We start from the raw sequence: 6000 nt of genomic DNA, 5'->3' as shown, positions 1-6000 counted from the left end.
ATATCACAGTTACTCAAGGTCATTTGCCAAGGTTTGGGAATTTTTAAAGATCTATGTCATCTTCCCTCTTAATATCATGGGTACAATTGATTTGTGGCATAGATGTTCCTCAGTTTCTGTAAGATATACCTAAGCAGCAAACTGTTTTGTGCCATTGCATAAAAATGGATCTGAGCTCTCAGTGCCATAACGAGAGAATAAATGACAAAGTTACAGTAGGTTTTGTACTCTTTGTGGAAAAGATGAAGGCAACAATTCTGCTCTTTCCTTAGTTCCTTCACCTTGCAGCTATGTGGTTAGAAAGTACTTCCAGTACTTGGATAGATAAAACTTACCAAAAACTAAACATATGAAAATACAGGAGCTGATGGTTAAGGCATCCAAACAATCATAATTCTTTTATATATGGGCATAAAGGGTTAAAAGAATAGAATCTACTGAAACAACCTAAATTTAACTCCACATTTCCCTCAAGTTCTCATTATAGAAGTAAATTAAGGTTGTCTGGATGGCATTTAACTGTGTGTTTTATATATTTCATTTTATTGAGGTGCAATATTTTCCCTACATTTTCTAGGTTTCAATTATTTTTTATAGCTAATGGACTTCTAAAATATTTTAACATTGATATTCTAATACATTTAGCTTTGCATAGTTTCTTGGCAAATATTTTTTTATTTGATTTCTGTTCTTTACAATTATTAACAATGTTATACATGAGCATTAAGAAATAATCATGTGGATAATATGACCTTTAGTAACCAAAATATATGGGGCAAAATTAGCATATTGGTTTTCAATGTCTTTGTATCATAATTGCATGAACGTTCAAAAGTCATGAAGCTTAACATTGATTTACAATTCATCATCAGATCAGGAATGTAAATTATTATGCGAGACCTCAGGATTTCTTGTTTCTGAGTCCCAGCTAGAGCTAGGCATATTTAGAAGGAGGAGAGAGACCCACAGAAAAATAAGTGAAAGCTTCAGTAGAGTCACTCTGCACTGTTCATAACTCAGCATGTTAATATAAGTTAGTAGGTTAAAAAACAAACAAAAAGCTGGGGAGGAAGGCAGGTGGGACGTGACTAAAACCAGCCAAGTGTTGAGAGAGCTCCATTTGCTGTATGGCAGAGCTGAGTCCAATTCTGCCCGGCATCCAGGCCTGCCCCTTTTCCCTCCCAGGGGGGCAGCCTCACCACTGGACAAGTCTCATCATTCCAGTCATGAATGATGGAGCATTTCCTAAAAGATGCTGCATGCCCTCAGCAAATGGGAAAGAGATCATCCTACGCCTCAAGCAGGCTGGTGGCTCCTGACTAGCTAAACTCTGATATCTCTGTGGCTGGCCCAGAGCTGTTTACCCCACCTTGACTACTGGATATATCATCATAATTACTTACAATTATATGGTGAATGTATTTTTTCATTTTAATCTGTGCTTCTTCAGCTCTAGACTGACTAATTTTAGTTCTATGGTAAATCTGAAGAGTCTGCACTGGTAATTTCTGAGATAATTCCATATTAATTAAAGCAGCAAATTTCTTGCAGAATCTCTTGAAAATAATTTTACTGAAACAGTGGGTGGTAGTGTAAAATCAGTGAGCATCCATCTTACACTAAAAGAGAAAATAAGGTCAAGTACAAGAGAATGTATTTTTACATATAAATTAGATAGGTTGCCTTTGGTTTTATACAACACAGATGCTATGGTTCAGAAAGGGAACCTGTTCTTCTATTACTTTTTTGAGTTTAATAAGTAAGCTTTAACAAATTTTCTTGTAGCAACTGAAAGCACTTTTTAAATTGCCTGCTGAGGTACATATACTCCTTCTGTTTCAGTAGCTCCATGATCTGTGCACTCCTCCAGGGGGGCAGCCCGAGGAGCTACAGACACACACTTGCTTCCTCCGGCTGCATCTCAGATCAGGGTTACCTGGAGGACTCAATGCTACTTCAAAGCCCCCTGGCCCAAAAATGTCCAGAGTTTCCTTGGGTCTCCTACCTCGTCTTCTCCATGCAGTCACACTAGAGTATTTCACCCTGCAGAGCAGATGATTCTATCACTGGAAGCACCACACAGTTATTCCTAGCACAATCCAGTTCCATGAGCTTCAGGAGAACTAGCCAATGATCACTGAAATAATACCTTAACATTTCAATTTGCCTCCTACACCACAACATTCAGGTACATAAATATAGGCTGAACATTTGTGCAATTAGTAGAGGTGCCTCCTGCATTCTGTAAAGCAGAACCCAAGCTTACTCACAGAGCTGTGAACAACACCTTCATGTTTGGTAAATAGTGGCAGCTGCATCTGCACGGCGCACAGAAAAGGAGATGAGAAAATACTGTGTTCTGGCCACAGTAGCACACACTGCTGCACAAACCCTTCTTCTGCTCACAGCACACAGCAAAAGCCAGCAGTGAAATCTTAGCACTCACAGAATTTTGGTTATGTTCTAGTAATGTGACCAGATTAACCAGCCATATTATAAGGGCTGTCAAAAACGTTATCTGATATGCAAGTGCACCAGCAACAACACAGGCTTTAAAAGCTTAAAAGCCATTTTGAGAATTAAACTATAATTGACAGTATCTCTATTTTGTAGTGCCAACTTTTTGAACACTTTGCATTTGTCAAGAAACATATGATGGTGTTGGCAGCAGTTCCCAGTTAGCACTGGTGCCCTTTGTGAAAGCCACTGCCTAAACAAAGAACTAGATATGGTCTCATCGTCAACAAATTTGAAGTGTCTCTGCTCCACTGGTGAATCATTGCTATCCTGTAGAAAGACAGAGAAAGAGTGCAGAATTCTGCAGTACACAAAATAAGCTCTTCACAGGTTTATTTGGCTGTTCACATGAGCCATTCTATCACTTTTCAGCAACTCCAGCTTATATTATATCTACAGACTTACAGTAAGCTGAGATAGTCACAGTATTTAAACCTTCAAACAATCTATGCTGCAAATCTGCCAGCCTCCTGTTCATCAGAAGGCTAAAAATTATCAGTTCAGAGGGGTAAGAGCACAGAGGTATACAGATGACTGTAATGCATTCCACCAGACAGCCTTTATGAATTTTTTAGCTGAACTTTCCTCTCTCCCTGTTGTTCTTGCCAACCACATGCAGAACATTTTAGAGACAACAGCAATTCCTTGGAGGTTTACATGCACTATTCAATTCCCAACAATAAAAAATAAAAAATAAAAGCCTTTTTCTAAACCCAGTTTCATCTCATATTTTTCTTCATCCTGAATTATAATTAGCATCCAGTACTTGCACTGCAGAACTGAGAAGCTAGCAGAAATTGCCACATTCAATTAGCACAGCAAAAGTAGCAAACTAGAAAGAGGATTTAATTCACTTTAATTCACTGGTTGGTTGCCACAAATACTCGTCTGTAAAACATGGAATTCTGAATACTCTAGACATTATTTTCCTTTCATGAAGATGTTTGTTTACTTTGGCAGTGATTCTCTTGGGAGAAAGTCTAATGACTTCCACTACCAAAAAACTCCAAAACAAAAAAGAAACAGAAACTGCCACTAGCAAGCAAGAGAATATTAGTCTAGTGCTGGTTAAACTCCAGGGCATAAAGGAGAAAAAACAGAGCAGATCACTGCTTTGCATTCTTGTGACCAGAAACTATATCCTTCAAGTTTAACAGGCTTTTATGATGGAAGTCAGACTTTGAATAAAGCAAGAAAGCTGCCCATCTTCTGTGAATTTTAAGATTTTTAACCATAAAATCAAACAAACCAAAACATAACATGAGGGCAGGAATAAGAGAACAAAGCAAACTGTTTCAATCACTGGTATTAATTTTCCCCACTGCTTTTAATTTCATTTCAACACACAGTGATCTAAGAAAGGGGTTTTTTACCCAGTTTTGTCATAGCTGGGTAATTTATTTTTTTTTTATAAAAAAAAGCACCAGGAGAAAAGGTAAGCTACTGTAACTCAACAGTCTGTTCACTGCTGAAAAAGACTTCTCTACCTCCTTCCTAAGGGTACATGACTATTATTTTCAGACTTTTAAAAAATCAAGAACAGAACAGTGAATGAAGCACATTGTTATAAATCTTCAGACCACTTTTTCCTGTGAAATGTCAAACCTCATCATCTGCTTTTCTATATGAATAACCTGCAGTCCCAGACTGTTTACCATGTTTCCATGGAAGGAAAATGTCATTAGCAAAAAGTCAGCTTTAGGGCTAAGAGGAAGCATCTCTAGCAAAAGCATGTGAATCGTGTGTTTTGTTACCAGTTAGAACAATGTGCTGTTCCTGGAATGCATGTGCAGGCCCATGTCACAGTTTAGGCTGAGCAACAAAGCAGGCACATGTCACAGGCCACAGGACAGCAGAGTGTGTGCTTCCCTAAACAGCCTGATCCCAGGGAAGATGGAGCAGATCTTCAGCAGAACCCCTGCAAGCACCGCAGGACAGACAGCTGCCTAAAGAGAGAGGGCTAACAGAGACCCTAGGAAAAGAAGTAGATATGCAAAACAAGAAGGAATGGTGAAACAGCAAGAGAAAACAAGAAACAGACTTTTTTCCCTTCTTTTTTTTTTTTTTTTTTTTTTTTTTTTGTGTGTGGCTGTAGAGCCTTGGAAAAGAGGTCAAATGGAGTAGTAAATCATTGCAAATGGTGAAAGGCCTATAAATATTGTGGGCTGTGGAAAGAACAACTTGTTGCATTACAAGCAGGCAATGAGCCTCTACTATGCTGAGCCAATCCACAAAAGATTTTTTGAAGTCAATACTATCTGTAACACTTACTTTTAACTTTAACATGCAAAAAAAAAATCGAAAAAGCTGTGTTTAGCATTGGAATGAAAGCAAAGATACTTCTAATGTGCATATCTAATTGCAGCCCATATTCAAAATCACAGGCATGTGATTTTCCAACTAGCTAATAGGAGAGAAAAAGCAGATTCTACCACTGGTCAGAGCTATTTTGTTTTGTATACTTTAGGCTCCTGATATTCCAGTGTGTGTGTCCATTTATAAAACGAGGAAGTGCTGAAGTACCTCTGTGTACATATCAACTCAACATACCATGTCTAAGTTTAATGACTTATGGTGTGTTCACAAAAACTGTAACACTTGTTAAGTGATATGTGAGCATTACAAAGTGTGGATCCTACCCCACAAAAGAAGACAGACCTTTTTAAAGGAGCTAAACCCACACACCACTCTGAAGTGCACAGCATCTCAGTACAATCCCATTCTTATAACCACTAAAGGTTTTATTGTTCAATCAAAAAAAAAAAAGAACAGTGAGCCAAAATCCTTTCTCATACAATAATATCCTGTTCCTAACACTGGCCAATAGAAGATGCAATTCTCCTGGGTTTATAAAAGGAAAGAACTTAAGCTGTGCATGGCAATTTCTAGAAGAGATGATAACCACTCAGGGGCAAAACCACTACCTTGATGATCCCTTTCATGTCACCCAAATGGCAGCCAGAGGAGCTGCTCTGTAACCCTTAGAGTTTATTTTGTCTTTATGCAGTTATAGTTATTTTACATAGGTTAATGTGATTTGTCCTTATACTTTCTATTCCATTATAGCATTGCTGGTTAAACTCACCACACAAAATTTAACACCCACTGCATGATGCAGAACACCAGACAATATGATGTGTTGTCTTTCAGGCCCCAACAAATCCAAGAGAGCTGTCAGCCCCAGCTCTACCACGGGCCTCCCAGGTGAAGTCAATGTCTGGCACATTTGTTGGAATGAATATACAGAAGCAGGTTGATTAATGGCTGCAAAAACAATAACTTATGTATATTTGGTTCTACCATACTGACAGCTTGCTTTGCAACATCTGTTTTTTTCAATTTACATATTATGTATAGTGATATTGCATACGGCTTGGCATTTGTAATGTTTGTTGTCTAGTCTAAGGAACTCATCCCAGCTCCATGACTCTCTTGCATTCTTCAAGTCACTCAGGTGAGGCATGGCTCTGCCAGCATGCTCCC

The sequence above is a fragment of the Ammospiza nelsoni genome, chromosome 4 (genome assembly GCF_027579445.1).
Source record: "Ammospiza nelsoni isolate bAmmNel1 chromosome 4, bAmmNel1.pri, whole genome shotgun sequence".
NCBI lineage: Eukaryota > Metazoa > Chordata > Aves > Passeriformes > Passerellidae > Ammospiza > Ammospiza nelsoni.
Note: the sequence above shows the minus strand (reverse complement) of the source record.